The sequence below is a fragment of the Aotus nancymaae genome, unplaced genomic scaffold (genome assembly GCF_030222135.1).
Source record: "Aotus nancymaae isolate 86718 unplaced genomic scaffold, 86718_ANA_hifiasm-v0.15.2.pri h1tg000048l, whole genome shotgun sequence".
NCBI lineage: Eukaryota > Metazoa > Chordata > Mammalia > Primates > Aotidae > Aotus > Aotus nancymaae.
Window position 1 is genome coordinate 3,447,650 of NW_026988462.1, and position 23,652 is coordinate 3,471,301.

General features: G+C 38.0%; 1 long non-coding RNA gene and 1 pseudogene across 2 annotated transcripts in view; one reads left to right on the forward strand and one right to left on the reverse strand.

Annotated features, from left to right (window-relative positions):
- Window positions 1-23,652, forward strand: part of LOC105721560 (uncharacterized) — a 91,321-nt gene that overhangs the window by 36,217 nt on the left and 31,452 nt on the right. The gene's annotated exons all lie outside the window — the stretch shown is intronic.
- Window positions 116-22,569, reverse strand: LOC105721535 (proteasome subunit alpha type-6-like; annotated as a pseudogene).

Genomic DNA, 23,652 nt, shown 5'->3' on the forward strand with positions numbered 1-23,652 from the left:
TGTTATATAACTTGTTTGTGTAAGCTCATACTCGGTTCGGATCCACTATTGTTTAAAGAAGGTATAACTGCCCTGCGGACGCTGTATAGGTGCTCTTGGGCTGGTACGGTCGTGCTCAGAGAAAAAGAGCCAAAGCTGTCTGTCTTGCAGATGGATCGGGGGAGCCAGAACCTGGCTCATGCTCAGAGAGAGAAAGAGTTAAGCTGCTGACCCTGAAGGGAAAGCCGGCCCCGCAGCTGTATGTGAGGGCATCTGAAGCAAGCAGCCTAAACAGAACAGATAGTATAAGACAGCTGCTGAATAAAACCATATTCACCTGCCTATGTGCCCCCACCCCGAGTATTCTTTCAGCTCTCTGCCCATCCACCCACTCCCCTCGGACCTCAGCTGGGGCTCAAACCTGACCCGGAGCATGATTGTGGCATAGTCATGGACTTGATAGTCCATTCCCCTTCCATCCTGGTTTTCTAGAAGAGGAAGTTTGGTAGAAGCAGGCTTATGCTTGATTTCCTGTATCTCCTAGACCATCCTTTTCCCTCTTGTCCAAAGTTCCTAAAGACACTGCTGCATCAATTAGGAATGGGTTTAGTTGTAAACACAAAATAAAATGAAAATCAGAAAACCTGAAGTCATTTTAAAAATTAGAGGTTTAATTTTTCTCTAAGAAATCCGGAAAGGCCTAAGGCTACGGTGGCTGCCCAGCATAGTCATCAGGGACCCAGCCTCTTCATATCTTTTGGTTTCTTCTTTCTTTTCTTTTCTTAGTAGAAGACATTTTGACTTCATGCTTGTGGTCTCAGGGTTGCAATATGGTTGCTGTATCTTCACAGCTTAAATCCGAACTACAGGCAAAAAAAAGGTGGAGGGGAGGGAGGCTTCTGCCAAATCTCTCTTTTTTCATGAGGGAAGCATAATCCCCACTCATAAGACTTTAACTTACATCTGATTGGCCGTAATTCTCTACCATGTTCACCCCTAGCCACAGGGGAGGCTGGGAAAAAGAAAGTTGTTGATGATGTTCGGGTCAGCTTGGCGATAATATTTGTCACGGAACTCCATAGGATTTTCTTGTGGGCAGATTCTAAAGCAGGACTTGCTCATTCTAGAATAAGTAGTCAGAAGCCTTTTCCTCCTTACTTCAGGTACTTTAAATTGAAAATCCATTTGTGCTGCTGGAATACTTGGAGAAGAGGTGATTAGGACCGTTGATGTTCTATTTAATTCCTCTTTGAAAGGCACAATTTTAGACTTTTGATGCTATGGATAAAATGAATTTAAGGAGTAGTGGTGGTCTTTAAATGGCTTCCCATTGATCTTTGGATCAAGAACAAAATCCTTAACTTTGCCTCTGTGATTCTACATGATCCAGCTCCCATCTGCCTCTTCACATGTATGCCTTTCTACCCCTAGCTTCCTGGTATCCAGCCACATAGGCCTCCTATCATTCCTGTAATATCTCATGATTGTTCCCGTCTCAGGGCCTTTGCACATTCTGTTCCCTCTCTCTGGAATTTTCTGCCCTCATTGTATCTATTTGTTCCTGCTTATCTCACTTCAGACTTCTCCTTGGGGAAGACTTCCTCACCTTCTAGACCAGATGGGCTCATCCTGATTTTATAACATCCTGTGATTTTCTTTCTTTGCACAGCTAACAATTTTGGGGTGTGTAATTAATTGTGCAACTGTGTTAGTTCCTGTCTATCCCCTCTATGCTAGGAGGTCTGAGAGTGAGGGGGTTACCTGATTAATGTGACTGCAACCCCAGATCTGAGGATGGTATTAGGCACATTAGAAGAATTAAGGAATATTACAACATAGACTAAACAATATATATAAATGCCTATTTTATAATTTGCCCTTATCATAGAATACTTGAGCTGTTTGTAGCTTCTTCAGTTCTATTAGCTGTGATTGTATGTATGTGTGTGGGGTGTGTGTTTATGTGTGTGTGTGTGTGTGTGTTTAATGTGCAATAGATAAAGTTATTGGCAATTAGAAAGATGTCTCTCTTTTTTAACAGTAAATAGACAATCCAAGAAATTAAGGATATTGCAGTATAAATTGTAGATCATTCCACAATTGAGCAATTAATTTAGTTTCAGTAGAATTTATGAGGTAAGGAGAGAAATAATATGGTGTGGTAGGAAGAATCCTAGAACTGGGCTTAAATCCAAGTGTGGCAAACAGTTTGTTTATTCATTCAACAAGCGATGTTGTTCATTCATTATGTACCAGCAGCTGTGTTTTGTACTGGCACAAAAAAATTTAGCAAGACCTATTTCCTGTAGAGGAGATGGCAATTGCCATGGAGAAAAGTGAGGATACTGTGAGGACACAGAGGAAAGTGTGAGTTCCTTTCCTTGTGAAGGCTTCACAGAAGAAATAATCTTTGAGCTAAATCTTGAAAGATGTGAATGAAAAAGCTGCAAGAGAGACAAGAGGAGAGGGAGACGGACAAGCACATGTAGAGGTATGCAGTCACAAAAAAAGATTCCATGTTTCCTGAAGCCTTATATTCGGGCATGACTAGAGACCAGGTACACAGGAAAAATGGTAGGATATAAGAAAAAAAGGAGATACATTGTAAAGAAATTTCTTCCCAATGCTAGGACATTTGTTGATGATAGAGCAGCACCGAAGACCACTGAGCAATGAAGCAACACCATTTTGTTTGAATTTCACAGAGCCTCTGGCAATGGTATGAAGGGGAAGCAAAGAATAGAGAGGAGGAGAAAGATGATGATTAATCAATGGTGGAAGAGTTTCAGAGTGATATGGTGCAGCCCCAATCCTTGGCAATACAGGAAATGCAGATTTGAGAAATATCAGGTAAATAAAATTGACTAGACAGTTTCTCTAGCTGACCTCCCTGCCTCTGTGGTGGTCCTCTTTAGGCCAGAGTTATCTTTCTGTAACACAACTCTGATCATGTCCCATCTCATTTTAAGTCTCTGAGACTTTACTCATGCAGGAAGCCTGTTTTTCAGGTGTAGTGAGTAGAAACCAGTCTAGTTCTTCAGGTAACTAAAGGCTTACAAAATAATAAAGTACACACTTGAGGCTGAGCTTCTAGGAATGACACCCAAAACAATAGCAAAACTGGCTCACCAAAGGTGCTGCTGTTTTTGCAATAGTCAGGAAGCTGGGGAATCAGGAAATCACAGCCACAACAGCAACTAGGAATTAAAGTTAATATTTTAAAATGTTCATTTAGTAAAGAAGTAGTGATAAAGTCTAATATTCAATGAATAAAATGTTTTTATACTTTTGGTTGAATAGAAACAATTTGTGTTATTAAAGCATATTATAATTTTTTATAGGTTTTGTTTCCCCAAAATATTTCTTTGGCAATTTTTAAACCAGACAGTATATTAGGAAAAATCATGAGTTTGAAATTTTGATAATATTCTTACAAATCAAATGGAAAATGCAAATGCTCAACCTATGTCATAAGAAAAAAGGAAATTAAAATTAAAAAAATTACCTAAATTCAGATCAATCCTCCTACTAAAGATAATGAGAAAAATCAGCAAGGGGTGAAGTGGGCTGTATTTTTGAAGGCACTGGTGGATTTGTAAGTTAGAGCAGATTTATTGGGCCACAATCCAAGGGAAGACAAAAATTCGGAGAGGGAAAATGTCATTTGATACTTCTTTTTCCCTGAGGGTGTTTGCTAATGTCAGTGAGACTGCTGAGATTGCTGGCCAGTGCAAGACAGTCTTGAACTGTTGAGAAGTAAACTGCGGTTCGGAGCCTGTCAAGGGTAGAGTTTATAGTAAGTTCTTTACATTGCATTGTGACTTTAAAGAAAAAATAAACCAGAAGTAAATAATCTCCCACAAGGGCAGTAATCCATTTTCAAGTGGTCTAGCTGAAAAAAAAAAAAACAACTTAATTCTGAAACTGAATAATAAAACAATGGATTGCTAGTGCATCAGTTGCTTGACTGAAGAAAAAAAATTATCTGGAGAAAGACAATATTATCAAATCATTTCTACAAAATATTTTTTAAATACCATGTCTGGTATACAATAAAAAATAGCCACATGAAGGGACAATAAAACTTAAAGAAAGACAAACAGAAACAACCAACAATAGAAATAGTCCTACAAGAGCTCCAGATATTGGAATTATCAGACACAGATGTTAAAAAACTATCCTTTTGATGTTCAAGGAAATTAAAGACAAGATTGAAAATGTTGACAGAGAATGTAGAACCATTAAATAAATAAGCAGCAGATTAGAAAAGAACCAACAGAAGTTTAGAATTGAAGCATACAATAACTGACTCAATTCAATTAACTGACAACAACTCAATTGACGTGGTTAGTAACAGGTTAAGCACATCTGAAAAGAGAATTTGTGAACTGGAAGATAGATAAAACCAAAGTGTTCAGAAGGAAGCAAGGTGGACAAGATTTAAAAAATGCAAAATTAAAAAAAATTAGGGGTAATGGAGAATAAACAAACATGATTTTGCAAATCCAAAATAAGAAAGAGGAGAGAATAAGATTGAAACCAAAGCAATATTTGAAGAGGTACAGGCTGAAATTTTCTTAAATTAATGAAAGATATGAATCTATGATTCAAAAATTCAAACTGGATGCATACAAAAAAATGCACAACCCAAACCCATCATAGTGGAATTGCAGAAAACCAAAGAACAGAGAAAAAATTTGAAATCTGCCAGAAAAAAAGAGATTGCTTTTAGAGGAGCAATAATGAGATTTCAGCTGATTTCTCAAAAACAATGAGTACTAGAAGATATAAAATACTATCTCCTGTGTGCTGAAAGAAAATAAATACTGTTTTATAATTCTGTGCCCAGTGAAAATGCATAGAGCAAAGGTAAAATAAAAAAAAAATTTCATGCAGAAATAAAAGATTATGAGAATTTTCCACCTGCAGACCTAAGCTATTCTTCAAGGAGAAAGAAAATGATACCAGTAGAAAGCCATATATTCATGAAGGGGTTAAGAAGCAATAAAAATGCTAAGCATTGGATGTACTTAAATGAGTAGTATCAAAAGTAATATCTTGGGAGTCAATAAATATATAGAATCAAAATAAAGGAAAATAATAGTATGTAAGTTGAGAAGAGCTTAATGATAAAGTATGCTTGAGTTATTGAATTTCTGAGGAAAAGCATAACCATTTCACATAAAAATAGTATTTAAAACCATGGCTGCCTGTGATGGTGCTGAAGTAACCACTAAAATAGGAAGAGAAGGCAGAACGTTCAAACTAGTAGAAGGAAAAAATAGACTAGTCAAAAATAATCAAAATGAAAGCAAAATTTTCTCTTCTTGCTCTGAGAGACAAAAAGAAACTTTAAAAAAAGGACAAGTAGAAAGCAAATGATAAGAAGGTGGGCTTGTCTAAACGTATTGGGAGTTACATCAAGGAAAAATGATCCAAAAAGTTTTGTTTCTAGCAAAGATGGAATAACAGGAACCAGATTTATTCTCCCATCTTAAATAATCCCCAAATGGGAAAAATATGTAAAACAACAGTTTTCAACACACTGAAAATTAGGCAACAAAGGACAGTGATCCATGAAACACAGGAAACAAATCAAATAAGCTCTACTATTGTCCCAGCTTACTGCCTAGAGAGTTTCCCAGCCTTGATACAGAGATCAGCAAGATCCTAGTGTATTCCCTGAGTTGAGGAGATGAGTCTAAGAGTATGGAAAGACTAAGGTGGTTAGAGTTTTCAAGACAGAGTACCAGCAATCCCAATGCCTGGAACCTTATCAAAAATTTCCAAGCATGCAAAGAAGCAAGAAACTACAACCCACAATAAAGAGATAAATCAGTCAAACAAAACCAATCCAGAGCTGACAGAGATGTTACAATTAGCAAAAAGAACATTATCACTATTATTAAAGCTATATTCATACGTTCAAAAAGTAAAAACATCAGACATATAAAAATACCCAAATTCAATTTTTATAGATGAAACTACAGTGTGTGAGATAAAAAGTATATATAAAGTTTAACAATAGATTAGGCATTTTGGAAGAAACAACTAGTGAAATTGAAGACACAGCAAATATACATATTTATAATACCAAAAATAAAAAGACCAAAATACCAAATAAAAATCAGAGTGAGAAAAAAGTGTTTAAAAACATATATGAGCTAAGAATCAGTGAAGTGTCAGACAAGTTCAAAGGGCCTAATATACCTGTAAGTTCTGAAGGAAAGTAGAAAATGGAAGAAAGGGAAGAAAAAGTAATAATTACAGAAACATTTCCAAATTTGATGTAAACTACAATTCCATACACCCAACATGTTTGACCAACTCCAAGCACAAAAATCATGAAGGCAACTATACAAAGGTCCATAATAAAATATTGCTTTAAATCAGTAATAAGAATAAAAATCTTTAATGAAGGCACAGTAAAAAAGTACAATAGGTACAGTAGAACAAATACAAGATTTATAGCAGATTTCTCATCAGAAACAGTGTAAGTGAGAAGACAGTGGGACATCTTTAAAGTACGGGGTTGGGGGAAAATCCCGTCAACCTGTAATTCTATATGCAGGAAAAATATCATTATTTATAAAGATGTATTTTTAACACACAAAAGCTGCAAGAATTTTTACTTTGCAGTCCTGCATTACAAGAATGTTAAAGGGCATACTTAGGCAAAAGAAAAATGATATCAGAGGGAAATGTGTTTCTATACAAAGGAATCTGGGGCACCAATGGTAACTATATGGGTAAGTATATAAATCTTCTTAAAAGACAATTGCCAGTATAAATAAAAATAATGACAGCATTGTATTAAGTTATAACTATGTAAAAAGTAACAGATAAATAAATAAATAAAATGAATGACAACATTAGCACAAAGGCTGGGAGTGGAGAAGTGGAAATACTCAAGGTAAATACTAATTTAATGTAATATTAAATAGTATTAAATATTAATACTAATTTAATGTAAATTTAATTAAATTTGCATTAAATTAATATTAGTATTTAATACTAATATTAAATTAATATTAAATACTAAAATTAATATAAAATACTAAATATTAGTATTTAATACTAATATTAAATACTAATTTAATGTAAATACTAATTAGTATTTACTCAAGGTAAATACTAATTTAATGTAATATTTTAAAATATAAAATTTAATGCAAAAATCCATAATGAACAAAATATCAAAATTTAAATAAAGAAGTGTTGTACCAAGTCATGTTGGAGCTTAAAGTTAAAGGGAAATATTGGTAATTACCATTCTGTCTTTATTAAAAATTCGATATTTTGTTCATTATGGAATTTTTTGCATTAATTTTGATTTTTAAAAGTATTGCTTCCAAACATTATCTTCATTGCTGAGTTTTGGGGAATATCCTGGAATTTTTTGTCCTAGGCCTAGTCCTGGATCTGAGGATGGGACCCAGATATTTACATTTTCCTTCCTTCCTTCCTTCCTCCCTCCTTTCCTTCTTTCCTCCCTCCCTCCTTCCCTCTCTTTCTTTCTTTTTTCTTTTCTTTTCTTTTCACTTTGCTCTTCTCTTCTCTCTTTTCTTTTCTTTTCTTTCTCTTGCTCTGTCACCTAGGCTAGAGTGCAGTGGCACAAACTCCACTCGCTGTAGCCTCCGCCTCCTGGATTCCAGTGATTCTCCTGCCTCACCCTCCTGAGTAGTTGGGACTACAGGTACATGCTGCCCAGCTAATTTTTTTTGGTATTTTTGGTAGAGATAGAGTTTCACCATGTTAGCCAGGATGGTCTCAAACTCCTGACCTCGTGATCCACCTGCCTCAGGCTCCCAGAGTGCTGGGATTACAGGCATAAGCCACCGGACCCGGCCTTACATTTTTTTTTTTTTTTTTTAGTATCATAGGTCCTCCTCCTGATTGAGAACCACTAGTAGAGAAATAATTTCATTCTTTACCTTGGCATGCAAAGTTCTTTTTTTTTGAGATGGAGTCTCACTCTGCAGCTCAGGCTGGAGTGCAGTGTCGTGATCTCGGCTCACTGCAACCTCCGCCTCCCGGGTCCCGGTTCAAGCAATTCTCCTACCTCAGCCTCCCAAGTAGCTGGGATTATAGGCACGAGCCACGATGCCCAGCTAATTTTTGTATTTTTTAGTAGAGGTAGGGTTTCACCATGCTGGCCAGTCTGGTCTTGAACTCCTCACCTCGTGATCCACCTGCCTTGGCCTCCCAAAGTGCTGGGATTACAGGTGTGAGCCACTGGGCCCAACCACAAAGTTCTTTATGAACTCAAATGAACTCTTTCTTGTTGTTTCTTTGTTTCTTCTTCTTCTTCTTCTTTTTTTTTTTTTTCCAAAAAAAAATACACAGAAGCATCATATCTAACCCAGGCTTATGATGCCAGAGAAAGTTTTCTGGAAGAAATGACAATTAAGCTGAGACCAAAGGATAGAAGGGAGGACAAAAGAGTTTCAGCAAGAGGTAACAAACAGCATTCTCAGGAGTTTGGAGGTTCCAAAGAGAGTGGGGTATTCAAGGAGCTGAAAGAAGTTTGAGGCGGGGCACAGTTGCTTACACCTTTAATCCCAGGACTTTGAGAGGCCAAGGCGGGTGGATCACTTGAGGTCAGGAGTTGGAGGCCAGTCTGGCCAACATGGCAAAACCTTGCCTCTACTAAAAATACAAAAATTAACTGTGCATTGTGGTGGGCGCCTGTAATCCCAGCTACTCATGAGACTGAGGCAGGAGAATCGCTTGAACCCAGAAGGCAGAGGTTGCAGTGAGCCGAGATCACACCACTGCATTCCAGCCTGGTGACAGACTGGAGGCATACATTTTTCAGGTCGATTGGAGATCAACAGAAGGTACTTCAAGATAGGGCAATGGTTCCGTCACAGTCCCCAATACTCCACATTGTCTTAATCATATTGTTTTCTCTTGCATAGGATTTTTATAGACATATGAATTTGCAAACCATTATAAGTATATGGGCTATTTTTGTGACAGTATTTTAGTGACACAAGTGAACTTTAAAAGATGAAATCGACTGGGTGCAGTGGCTTATGCCTGTAATCCTAGCACTTTGGGAGGCCAAGGTGTGTGGATTGCCTGAGCTCAGGAGTTCAAGACTAGCCTGGCAACACAGTGAAACCTTGTCTCTACTGAAATAGAAAACATTAATCAGGTGTGGCAGCATGTGCCTGCAATCCCAGCTACTTGGGAGGCTGAGACAGGAGAATCACCTGGGAGGCGGAGGTTGCAGTGATGGGAGATCATGCCACGGCACTCCAGCCTGGGCGACAGAGTGAGATTCTGTCTCAAAAAAAAAAAAAAGTTGGAATCTATTGGTTTACATAACTAGACAGCCTACAGGCAGACGAGGCCTCAGACTTAGCTGGATATAGATAAATGATCAGACAGTAGCATCAGGTCTCTCTCTCTCTCTCTCTCTCTCTCTCTGTGTGTGTGTGTGTGTGTGTGTGTGTGTGTGTGTGTGTCTGTTTACTTCTGTGCATTTCCTTTATTTACATATATCCTCTTCCCACATGGTGAAAAAATGGCTACAACAGGCTAAAATACACAGTTTCCCAGGTTAGTAACCCCAGGAGGGGAAGTCTTCTTTGTCCTCACATCTATTGATCAGTCTCGATGAAAGACTCTGACTCTGTTTGTTTGCCCACCTACTCCTGACACGAACACTGTACTTAGAAGGAATCAGTCTCTGCTTGCAGTGCAGATCATCTGTCCACAGTTTGTGCACCACACAAAGGCATCCAATCATGGGGAGTGAATGAGGGCCAAAATCCAGCCCCATTTGCTCACCAAGCCGTGTATCCTGGGATGGAGCTGTGTTTTCCTGGAGGGAAAATCAGCTTTTCATTTGCACAAGGTGATGTCTGCTTGCCTGTCCGTGTATGCATAGGGCTGTTTCCCCATCAAGGTGGCGACTTTTATAATTTATCTGTGTAGGGAGAGAACGTCTTATTCTAGTTTACAAACAGGGGTTGCATTGCCTAGTGGTAGCCCTGGATGTGTCGCCAGTGCCCAGCCAACTCCTCATGAGTTGAGGACATGCAGTTTCCCCTAAGGAATCCGGGCAATCAATACGTACTTACCATCTGTGTTAAGAATTTGGGCGGTCAATATGTACTTACCATCTTTGTTAAGAATTTGGCTTTTAGGCCAGGCACAGTGGTTCACGTCTATAATACCAGTACTTTGGTAAGCCAAGGCAGGAAGATTGCTTGAGCTCAGAAGTTCAAGATCAGCCTGGGCAACATAGTGAGACTCCATCTCTACCAAAAACTTTTTAAAATTAGCTGGGTGTGGTGGCACACACCTGTAGTCCCATCTGCTAGGGAGGCTGAGATGGTAGTGAGAGGATCAGTTGAGCCCAAGAGGTCAAGGCTGCAGTGAGCTGTGAATGTGTCACTGCACTCCAGCCAGGGCAACAGAGTGAGATTCTGTCTCAGAAAAAAATAGATTTTATTCTATGTAAGAGAGAGAACCATGGAAGAGTTGTAAGCATTACTTAATTTGCATTTTTGAATGAACAACCTACTTTCTTACTCTGTCTATAGGCATTTTTTAGAGTCAGACATTTCATTCTTTTATTTTCACTCTAACAAAAGTATTAACTATGGTTATGTTTGATTAACAAAAAGCAAAGTGACAAGAGCAGAAAGAATTAAGGAAGGGAGGGGAAAAGGGAAGGAGAGTTAGAAAGTCTGTCCAGGCAGTCTGGCTGTAGATGGGAGAATAGGTTTAAGGGGAACAAGACTGAAGGTGTGATAGTTAGGAGGTTGTTGGCATAACCCAGGTGGGATGGTGTCTGCCATTCCTCCTTCTCCCATCCACTGGGGAATATCCTATGGAATGGTCAGAGCTTAATGGGAAAGGCACTTTTTTCAAGTATTGTAGACTCTACCCCAAGCAGAATTTAGACCTTTATTCTCTGTTCCGCCACAGTATTCCTTTAGAGTACTTCACTGTTTATTTGAATACACACTTTCTCCATCCAGACACTGAAACTCTGGACAGCAGAGACTGTATTCTACTTAATTACTATGTACAAAGAGTCTGGCAGAGTGTCTTGCTAGACAAGTCAATGCTTGATGGATAAATGGATGGATGGATAAATAGATGAATGAATGAATGAATAAATATAGATAATATAATTTGGGATTGAGAAAAGAGTTTAAAATTTTCCTAAATTCTTAGGTAATTGGAATATACTTCCACTATTAGCTGAAATAAATGATTTAAGACAAGGAACAAATCTGGTGCACTGTAATGAGCTCGGTTTGGGACATGAAGTATTTGTGGCTCTATGGAACATCTATGAGTCTTGGGCAGTTGTAAACTTCTGGGCTTCGGGAATAAAACTGAGGGCTTGAATAAGCTGATCACCAAGTTACCTTCAAGTTCTGTGATGCTAAGTATAATACTTATGGATAAGAAAGAATAAAATTAATGAAGATTTCACATTAGTTTTTAAATGTGGAAATACTCTGTGGTCAGCAAAAAGGCAAAATTAGGTGTTTGCTTTTTAAAATATTTGCTTTTCTGATACCTTCTTCCACTCTTCAAATTGATACATACAATTTATATTAAAATGAAAGGGAATACAAATGGATTTATCTTTGGTAGATAATTCTTGAGATACTCGTCCAGCATGTTGCAAAATCCGGGATTGAAGCTATTCTTTTAATCCTTGTAGCTAGGTTCTAAGAGAGGTTGGGAATGGCTTCTGAGAGATCCTGAGACCAGGACAGGCCACCGAGGCCACAGAGTTGATTAATTGAGATCCACTTACTAACAAGGATACACAAGATGGTCTCTCCAATCTCCTTATTAGATTCCTTAGTATTGGTCTCCACCTTCTTCCACTGAGCCAATATTTTTATTGTCCAGGCCTATCATTTTGCAAACTCTACAACTCTTACTGCCAAAACCGAATGCTATCATTTTCCCCTTTGGTGATTAACTCACACAGCCTTGGACCAAAATGTACATCTGCATGCCAGCAGTCAATGTTTTAGCTCCTCTTCTATCAAGACTGTCCCTCTGCCCAGGGCTAAAAAAGGCAGAAAGACAAGAGCCAAACAGCACTGTGCTTTTCATATTGATTCTCCTTCTTACAGTAATCACTTTGCAGACTTCTGAATATTTTATTTATACTGTTTCTTTTTTTCCCCCTCTCAGGTCCTCACTCGAGCTACTTTTCATCTTTTTAAATACTGTAAAGATAATGAGTGTGGATATAAAGCATTTCTGTTATGTTCTGCTTATTTGCCCAGGCCCTAGAGAGTTCTGATCTTCAAACAGTTGATGTGTACATTTAGACACACAAATACTCACAAATAAAAATGCCACAGCCCCTGAGTTTTATTCATTTTTCAAGGCATCTGTTTAAAGCAGAGTAGTGTGAAATCTTTAAGTCATCTGTATATATCCACACAATCACTGGGCTTTGCAAAATCTGAGTCCATTTGTTTCTCATCCGATACAGGAGATTCCCAATGTGCTGTCATTCATCTTTACTTCAATAGCTATAATTATTACATTGCTGTCACAAACTCCTATTTTAAAAGTACTCAAAAAGCCATAAAGTTATAATAAAAACACTAGGATTTTGTGTATCACATTATACGAATAATGTTTAAATTGAGAATCCTGCAAAATCTTGAGTTGATGTTTTAATCTATAGAGATTCAGATACAGTCTGTGGTTCACCATCTATAAATGTGTTCAGAGTAGTTTCAGAAGAAGTTCATTTTATTAGGTTTTAGTTATTTGGGAGTGTGTAAGCTGTCTTCACTTACGGTAATATCAGTGAATCAGAATTTGTTGTTGTTTTTTAATGGAGCAACTCATTTTATTAGCTTGGGCTTCTATAACAAAATACTACAGGCTGGATAGCTTAAATAACACCAATTTATTTTCTCACAGTTCTGAAGGCTGGAAGTTCAAGATCAAGGTGCTGGCAGAGTTGGTGTCTACTGAGGCCTCTTTTCCTGGCTTGCAGATAGCTGCCTTCTCACAGTGTCTTCATATAGCCTTTTTCTCTGTGTGTGAGTGAAGAGAGAAAGGTCTGGAATCTCTATCTCTTCTTATAAGGACACCAGTCCTATCGGATTAGAGCTCCATCCTCATGACCTCATTTGTCCCTAATTACCTCTGTACTGGCCCTGTTTCCAAATATAATCACATTGGGTGTTAGAGCTTGAACCTATGAATTGGGGTGAGAAGACATAATTCATTTTATAACACATATCTAGTAAACAAAAAGAAGAACAGTGTTTCTAAAATTAGGGAAGCTGAAGGGTGGACCATTTCTACCAAGAATTAGCTAGTTATTGGTAGAAACCTTCTGCTCTTCAGGTGGTCACTGGATACTGCAGCACATTTTTTATCCACCTTACCTCCTGCCATCTGCGTCCCACCAACCACGCAGAATGTCTTCGTCTTCTCTTTACCAGATTATACATCAGTATTGGCCTCTTGAATTAGAATATTTAATTTACCAGATAACTTAATTTCTAAGATCCGGGAAGGAAGAAAGGGGCGAAGCAAGTTGGGGTGAGGGCTGGGGAATGTATTAAGCATTTCTTCTACAAATGCAAGGAGGCCAAATAGTAAATCTAGCTCCAAACACATCCTCTGGTCTGTTATTCCAATTTTAACAATTTGTTTTTGCTAACCCTGTTCTAAAAATCAGTTTTTTTCTGTACTGCTAAAAGAACATGTGGATTTGTTCTCATCTTCTAAATACAGCACATTTTAAAACTACACATTGTTTTCTATTTAAAATGTCATCCCGTAAATTTGGTTCCCTGGGGCAAAGTCTGGAGTTTCCATTCCCAGCCACAGGTGTGTCAGGAATAACCTCAAAACAACTCAGGATTGTCCCCATATTTTAGTTGAAGTAACCAAGGTTGGTAGAGGTGAAGTTTTTGGTCAAAGTCATGCAGTTAGTGAGTAAATTGGAATTCCCACCAAGATACGTGTCCCAAGGGCTATGCTCATTTCTTTAATGATAAAGGAAATGATTACATATAGGTACTCCGTCATTTTCATTAAAGAGGAGAATCACAAGAATCTAAATACCTGTGACCCTCAATTTCTTTTCATTGAATTTCCTTTTTAAGAGAAAAAGAAAAATTATAATAGTAATGCTGTTAATAGTGATTAAGACATAAATACTTATATATATATGATTCCAGTGTTTATTCTGTCATTCTCCTAAACACACATTAGGCCTAATAGTCTAATATTGCAAATGCTGTAGAAAGATTCATATTTTCAGAGAAAATCCCAAGCCTTTTAAAATAACCCAAATCAATGCCAAAAATATCAATCAAGATAACTGAACCATAGTAAGGCAGGAAGTAGACATATTTTATTTCATTTACAGAATGCTTAGATCTTACACTTTTTTCTTTTTTTCTTGGTCTACAGTGGCACTCTGTTCTGATAGATATGATTTTAAGTAACATATATTTTCTACTATAATTGCTTATTGTAGAATTTGGAAAATACAGAAAGCATAAAGAACTTTAATAATTCAGAGATAACATATGTTATATTTTATTTTTGCCATATATAGATATCTATATGGCTTTAACTTGCAAATTTGGGGTTATACAGCATATCCATTCTTTATTCTGCTCTGAACATTTTATGATGTCATTTATAATTCTTTATTTGCATAAATATACATAGCCTAAAATATTCTCATGTGGCTTTATCATGTTTTACCTAATAGTTTCGCTGGTGAAGATTTAAATATATATAATACAACAACTAGCATATATGTTCTTATATAACTTTTTCTTAGGTTAGATGTTTTTAAACTAAATTACTTCATTAAAGGGTAGAATCATGTTTGGAGCTCTTGGTAAGTATTATTAAGCTACCCTCTAGTACTTTTGTGACACTCTCTGGTCTACCTTACTGTACCACTCCCAGCAATAGGTATTACTGCAGCATGAATGATTCATAATATTATGTCATTGTGAATTATTTGCTTTATCAGGTTTCAAAAGTGACCTTCTTTTGGTTCATAGAACACATTTTCCTGCAGATTCTGTTATCAAATAAAACAATAGTAGAATTATAGTGGGAATTGTGCTAAGTGATTATCTCTTTTGGTTCAAATCACAATCTTAAAATGCATGTAATATTATACTCATTTTCTTGATGAAGAAACTATCTTAGAAAGGTTCAACCACTTGCCCAAGATAACCCAGCTAGGAGTTGGCACAGAACCAACCAGGTCTGACTCCAAAATATGTGTAAAATTATATTTGTTTTTCATTTTAACTATTGTAGTTTTATCAAACACATTAGGATCAGGCACGCAAGATTCCCTCACATTTTTCTATATTATTGAAATGTTCCAATCTCTTCCTTTCAACTTATTTTCTGGATGAATTATATAAAATAATTATCAATTCCTTCAAAGTGGGCATTTTAATTGATGTTGCATTAAGGGTATACATTAATTCTCAAAAAGTAACATCTTAATAGCATCAGGTCTTCCAGCAACATGATGTCAAGATCCTCTTAGAAACCTTATTTAGTTTTGTGGATTCTTCAACATAGCTTGTTCACCTCTCTTGGTGAGGTTCTTTTTTTTTGACATTAATGAGTGGGATTTTTCAATATTATCTTTTAGCTGACTATGGCTAGCACTGGGTTTGTGTATACACCAAATCAGTCCTTGGTATCTATGGGGAATTGGTTCCAGTACCCCTCTCAGATACTAACATTTGAGGGCACTGAAGTCTCTGATATAAAATATGTTAAATATTGATCATGGCAATCATATGGGAAATTCTTTTTTGTCCTTTACCATACTGGGATTGTCTCTAGAATTTTACCTTTGATACATGTGTGTGTGTGTGTGTGTGTGTGTTTACTGTGGACACAAGGGTAATGCAGTTAGTGGAAATTCCACCTTGAGTTTGATACTTTTTCAGTCTTTAGTTTTAATATTGTCATGCAATTTAATGGGGAATTAGGCACTGGTATATGGCCCCCAAATTTGCTGCTGTTGTAAGTCTGAAATGAACATGTAAATTTTAGAAAGATTTTCAACAAATGGTGCAATATATTATTCCTAATTAACTTTAAAACTTAATCCATTTCCCTAACCATCAGTCTTCTGAGGTAAGATTATAATTGGCTTTTCCTAATTAGATTTATCCCACACTCCATTATTTCCCATTATACATGCTATTTCCACGTCCCTCCAGAATTTAGAGTTTTCCAGACCAGGACTAGAGAAAGTAAAGCTTGGAGTTTATAAAAAACCAAACTCCTGTGCTGAAAGTCTACCACTCACTCCACTCCCTTGGCCTAGAACCTGTTGATTTCTACCATGGAGAAGGAACATTTCTGCCACATTCTGTTGTTCTCATATCCTGAGCTCCTGTTCCCACAACTCAGAATCCATGGTAGAAAACACCTGTTATTAACAGAACCTAAACGTTTTATTAACCTCATGCTTAAGTCTAGCCTCAGGACTACAAGGAACTGGAATTTCTTGAGAATAAAAGTATACGGGCCTATAATGGTGAAAATATGTCATTATGCATTGTCAAAACCCATAGAATGTACAACACCAAGAGTGAATGCTAATCTAAACTATGAACTTTGGGTGATCATGATGTGCCAGTGCTGGTTTAGCGATTGTAACACATGCACCACTCTGGTACAGGATGTTGATAGTGGGTTAGGCTGTGGATGTTGGGGAAGGGAGTATATGAGAACTCTCTGTACTTCTCAATTTTTCTGTGAACCTAAAACCTCTCTAAAAAGTAAAGTGTATTTTAAAATATATATGGTTAAATAGCCCCCAAATATTATCCAGATGTCATGCCCAGGGACTCTGTGGACTCCCTCTCTGCTTCTGTTAAATGCCTAGCATCTTCCCACAAGACATTCTTATGTCATTGCTTAGGAATCTAAATCCAACAGGGCTAATTTCTCAGGACTGCTCTCTGTTCCCTAAGCAGTCTTCCTGCCTGCCTCTCCTTTTGTTTCTTCTTTTTTTGTGTTCTTCATGGAATGCTATAAATAGAATATTTTAAAATCTGCCCGTTTACAGAAAAGCCACAAAATTGTTCTATAAATGTTAAGCATTGACAAAAATAAATGTCAACAAATAAATAAATGACAGAGATCACAAGACTTATAACAAATAGTCCCCACTTCGTGGCTGATGGTGTCATTTACTACAGTCATACAGTGTGCTCTTTTGGGATCCACAGAAACATTGGCGTTGATATCTAGAGTTGGTTATTTTTATCTCAAGAACACTGTAAATAGGCTGGGTGCAGTGGCTCACATCTGTAATCCCAGCACTTTGGGAGGCCGAGGCAGGTGGATCACTTGAGGTCAGGAGTTCAAGACCAGCCTGGTCAACATGGAGAAATTCCGTCTCTCCTAAAAATACAAAAATTAGCCAGATGTTGTGGTGGGTGCCTGTAATCCCAGCTATTCGGGAGGCTGAGTCAGGAGAATCGCTTAAACCCAGAAGGCAGAGGTTGCAGTGAGCTGAGATTGTACCACTGCACACCAGCCTGGGTGACAGAGCAAGACTCTGTCTCAAAACAAAACAACACAAAACAAAAAAACCACTGTAAAAAAACACCGTGCATAGTGTAGTTTTGTTTTCCTCTTGGTTTTGGCTGCCAGGGAACTCAGAATTAAGTAGGAAGAACTCAGCTTTCAAAAATACAGGCCAGCCTGGGCAACATAACAAGATTCCATTTCTATTTTTTTAAAAAAATACAGGACCATTTGTTACGCATTGTGACTAATAACTTTACCTGTGAGGATTTTCTTTTCACATTATTTTTCTACTATATTCTCTTTGCCCTTACTTCCTATTCAGTTTATGTGATATACAAGCCTCCCAAGATACTGAAATGTGAGAAGAAGTGTTTTTATGTGGCACTGCAGCTCTTAGCATGAGTGGCTCTGGCTTGGCAAATTTTCATTGGCCTGTGTAGTCACATGCTGTCTTTTCTTTCACATTCGATGCATACCTGAACCATATAAGCTCAGGAAAGCAGCACCAAGGCAAATGTTAGTTTAACTCAAACATAATTGGGAATCAGATTTTTCAGAAAGGTACATCATGCAATGAGTTCCCAATACAAGTGAAAATGACTTTAGTATTAATTGCAAAATTATCACTAATACTATTAATATCTGTGCTATTTTTTCTTTATCTGGTTGGTATATTTTTTCAAAAAAAAAAAAAAAAAACTAACCAAAATTTGGTTGGGAGATTTTCCTCTTTAGAACACAGTACATGAATCAGTAGGAATTGTTCATTCATTCTCTTTTGTTGTTTTAATGTGGCCAGGGAAACATGGAGAGTAGCTAATAAATCCGTGATGATACTCAGGCTGCCTTTGATTTTATTGCCCTCCTGTATCTGTTGTTAATGTTGGGTTAATTGCAGCACATAATTTACCAGATAGCAATAGTAGGTATGTGCCACATATTCAGTCCTGTAACAGTGTCTCAAACATAGATGCTTCATTTTTTGTTGAATAAAGGATTGTAAGAACAAAGGAATAAGTGGATGAAGAACAAAACGAGTCAGGCTAAATCTTAAAAATGAGCTCTGGCAAGACTGTATAAAAAGAAGGAATTCCATCGTGGGCAACTCAGATTCATGATAGAAAACACCTGTTACTAAGAGAAGCTAAACTTTTTCTTAGTATTGGAGTTGCCAAAACTTTGTTTTAGGCTTTTATCATTTCTAAGAGGTGGTATTTAAAGCTGGATCCCTGATAAGACTCTGTTGAGATGGTCTAAAGGATTCCAGGCACCTGAATTTTATCTCATGTGTAAACTGTTCTTCCTTGCTCTTAAAAAAAAAAGGAGGCTGGAAAAGAACCAATTGCAGGGGAAGTGAAAACACAGAATTCAACAGCCAAGCTTCATCTTAGATAGTGCAGGTCTGGCTATATCATTTGAAGAGCCTTGTGCATGAACTCAGAGCCTTGTTCAAAATTATTAAGAATTTCAAGATTACAACAGAGCACTGAACTGAGCTTTGGTTTCTTCTAAGGGTGAGGTCAATTATGACCCTTATTGTTTTTGAACAAATAAAATTGAATAGGTCTGATGTCAGCAAACTTTGATTTGTAATACTGTTGAATAGAATGTTCTGCATTCATGGAAATGCTGTGTATCTGCACTGTCTAATGTGTAGCTACCACCTACTGATGGCTATTGAACTCTTAGAATGTGGCTAATGTGACTTGAAATGTACCTAGTGCTACTGAATAACTGTATTTAAATTTATTTTAATTTTAATAATATACATTTAAATAGCCATATGTGGATGTGGCCAATGGCCACCATATCGGACAGATTCTAGCAAATCATGAATTATTTAATGAATCAATTGAACCAAAGACAATAAAGAAATTAGTTTAATATAGAAAGAATCTGTAACAATAGAAAGCAAACAATCTTTTTTAATTTTTTACATTTTTTTCCCGAAAGCATTGTGTACAGAGTCCTAACCACTTCAGCAGTGGGAGGAGTGGGAGAAGCTCCTTTTCAATCCAGAGACTTTCATAAAGTTGCTTTGTTGTTACCAAAAAAAGAAGTGGCATCATAGATTTGGTGAACTAGGGACAATGTTTAGTCTCTCTTTGGTGGAACAAAAAAGTGAGGTCAATCTCTGCTAGTGTAAGAATCCTGAATTCAGGAATTTCAACAGTAACTACTTGAATTTCTATCTCTGAAGGTTTTAAATCATTGATGGCATAGTAAACATGCATGTAACTGCAGTTGCCACTGAGTTCAAATGCCCAGGCAAACTTCTTCACTTCTTTTTCGAGGAAGCTGGTTGACTCAGCTTGTTTAACTTCTGCTGCAGTGGCTTTTTTTTTTTTTTGAGATGGAGTTTCACTTTTGTTACCCAGGCTGGAGTGCAATGGTACGATCTCGGCTCACCACAACCTCCGCCTCCTGGGTTCAGGCAATTCTCCTGCCTCAGCCTCCTGAGTAGCTGGGATTACAGGCACGCGCCACCGTGCTCAGCTAATTTTTTGTATTTTTAGTAGAGACAGGGTTTCACCATGTTGACCAGGATGGTCTCGATCTCTTGACCTCGTGATCCACCCGCCTCGGCCTCCCAAAGTGCTGGGATTACAGGCGTGAGCCACCGCGCCCGGCCCTGCAGTGGCTTTAAACCCACAGCAGTAACCCACAGCATCACACTTGTACACCCGAGGGCCTAGCTCTTCAAATATACTAATTAAAATCAGACAACAACCAAGAGACCTCATTTCAGCATTCTGTGCGTAGACCTGAGTAATATCAGCAATTCTTTCTATACAGCATGTCCACAGGAATCTAATAGACATACTTATATTTCCAATTAGCTGTCTTGTATTGTGCCCTCTGTTCCCAGGATCTGCTGTCAGCTGTCACTTCTATGATCACACTGCCAATGTGTCAGTCATCTTGAGTGAGTCCTGGAATCCAGTAATTTTTCAAGTACTATCTTCTGTGTAACGATTACTGCACAGTCTTTCCTTCTGACAGCTACTGATGTAAGGCCACCCTGATTAATAGCCTTAAAAGCATATTCTACTTGGCAGAGCTGGTCCTCAGGTGAAAAAATTATAAAGTGGTAGTCAAAACCGGTGCTGGAACCATGGAATGTATTGGTACCCCCACTGCTTCACTCACAATCTCTGGCACAGTGTCTTTTATATTAACTGTCTTGAGCAACTGACAACAGCTACAGTTGCATGTTATCCCAATGGGAAATTGCAGCATAGCTTCTAAACTCATAAATAGAACAAGAAATGTCTTTAAGACACAGAACTGTGAAACTTGGAGGAGATCCCTGCCTAAAAATTTTGGTAAGGGTAGAGAGTTTCCATGGCAACGAAGAATCCATCCAAATGTAATTAAAACTGAGTGACTAGGGGATCTATATTGTTCAGCCTTAGTACATTTTACCTTTAATTATATTTTTCTAAGCCACTCATATGCTAATGTATCAGACAATATTTGTTTAGAACTGAAGTGACAAGTCATTGTAAGATGAAGAAAAAGAGGACACAGTCATCTTAAAGAAACATTAGGAACTCTTTAGATAAAATGAAAAGGAAAGATGTATTCTGTTGCTACTCTTTGCAATTCCTTTGAGTCATGAGCAGAGGAGTCATTATTTATGGTTTTCCACTTAGATTCACATTTCCTCACTGAGGATGTTTTCAGGCCTTACCCTTAAGAACTCTCTCTTGGTCCTTCCCAAGAAGCACCTGCCCTGGTTCTCCTGCCAGGTTCCAGTCCGCAGCCATTACTGCCTGCTCTCCTCCACTCCAACCCCAAGCCCAAGGTTATGACCATGGGCAGCTTTGAAAGGCTCCACAAAGGAGTCAACAGATCCAATGGCAGTAACAACCACTGTCCTCACAGTTTTAATGCTGACCAATCAGTTTTGTTGTATGTATTTGGAAAGAAGTCAGTCATTTGAAAAAATTATGCAATGACTACTGTTGGGATGAGTGAATGAGAAGAGTTTTGTGCATTTTTATTTTGTTTTAGTTACAAATCACATGTCCCTGGGTGCTGAAGGAAAATGCGGGGCGTTGTTGAAACCAGCTGCTCAAGTGAGCTAATTCCTCTTGCAGAAAGATGTTTATTGCTAGAAAAACAACCACCAGGCCAACATCATTCTGAAAAGGAAATAATGTGAATGACTTAATTAGCAATTGTCTGTGTTTAGGATGTGGAGAAAATCCAGTGACATGGGGCTACGGAAAGGTCCTCATGGCACATGAGGCAAAAGAAGGAATGAAAAGAGGGAAGGAGCAGGGAAGAAAGTGTAAACACAGCTGAATTTGTTTAAGGGGCCCATACAGGTCTAGCCTAACTCTTCCATTCAACTTTCACGGGGTTAACTCTGCAATTACTTGTTTGCTCTTGCTGTCACCTCAGGACAGCAATGCCCTGGTCAACCACAAAGGCAGCAAAAGATCACGAGTCGGGCTCTCTGGGCAGTGAGTATTGAGAGTCTCACGTGACGTGGAACACCCAGCTTAATCCAGGGATTCTCAGTGGGAAAGGAGTAGAGCTCAAATCTGCAGTGGAAGGAGGATCCCAGATTTCCAGGGCAGGGGAAAGACTGGCTTTTTCTACAGTGATCCACGTGGATTTTGATGCACCCCCTTAAGGGGAGGGCCACATTTTCCTTCTTTTGAGAGTCTCTATACATGATAAAATTTGATGGAACTATGCTGCATATGTGAAAGGGAGGTAGGAAAAATGTTAGGATGCATTGTTTTCTTAAAAAAAAAATCTTTTTAGTTTCCTTCTATCTAGGACAGCCCCTTAACCCCATCCCATTATTTTTGTTTTTCAAGACACCGACGTTTTTGAAACATCCAAACCTATTTTTGTGGCGTGTCCCATGATGTAGATTTGTCTGATTGTTTCTCCATGATTAGATTCAGGTGAAGATACCACATAGGTGACACTGGGTGCTTCCTTTTGTGCCACAGAGGGGCCCGTGATAGATTTTGACCCTTTGTTGGTAGTGCTTGGTTTGATCACGTGGTTCATGTGGTGTCAGCCAGGTCTTCCCACTGAAAAGCTACCTCTTTCCCCTGGCAAATAAGAAGTAATTTGTGAATATCTGTTTCCCTCTAAACTTTTCACCCAGTGGCCTCAGCATTGCTGATGGCTGATCCTTCCCTGAATCAACTTTTATGTGGAAGATTGGAAAGAGATGATTTCTTGGTTCTGTCTTTCATATCTATTAGCTAGTATCCTGTAAATGGCTAATCCTCATTATTATTTTTTAAATTTCATTATGAACTCTCAGATTTTTTCTTAAGCTGTTTTTTGTTGGACATCATACCCTCTGCCTTGGGAAGTATTTACCAAACTATGAGATATTAGTCTTGTGAAATGTTCTAAGGAAAACTAGCATCCTACTGTTAAATAATTTGCAGAACATAATGTATTTATATCACAATGTTAAATAATCCACATTAGGATACTGAAAACCACAAGAGCCTATTTAACTTTGTTTAAGCAGGTGTTTCTCAAATTTATTTGACCATGGAAATCTTTCTCCTATTCAACATTAGTACTTGATGAAACACATTCGTGGAAACACTTGCCAAGAGCCAGCTTTATTAATTAAATGTTTAAATATTTCATCAATAATATGAAACAAAGACCGAGGATGATTGTTGGTATATCACTGTTCAATAAACTCTGTGATTACAATTATTTTCCTTAGAGAAACATGAAATGAAACCCACAGTGACATACCACCACACTCCCACCAGAATGTCTAAAATGAAAAATGGCAAAGCTAGAGAGTGCCAGGTATGTGTGGAAGGTGCCGTTGGTAGATGTCATGAGGCACCACCTGGACCTCCTTTCAGTCAAGTGACTGTTGCCCTGCTGCTGAGCGTGCTGACAGCCTTCACTCTGATCCTTCAGGGATCGCCTCTGCATCCTGTCCAAGGTCATGGCGACTGACAGGCAGAGGGTACAAGGACTAAACCATCTTGGCCCAACTCAGGACAATTCTAAGGGCCCCATTCTAACTCCCCCTGCTCTGGGAGTTGTTGGCCATGCATTGCACCACTTCTCCCTCTTCTACTCCCTTCCACAGAAGTTAATCCCAAGGAC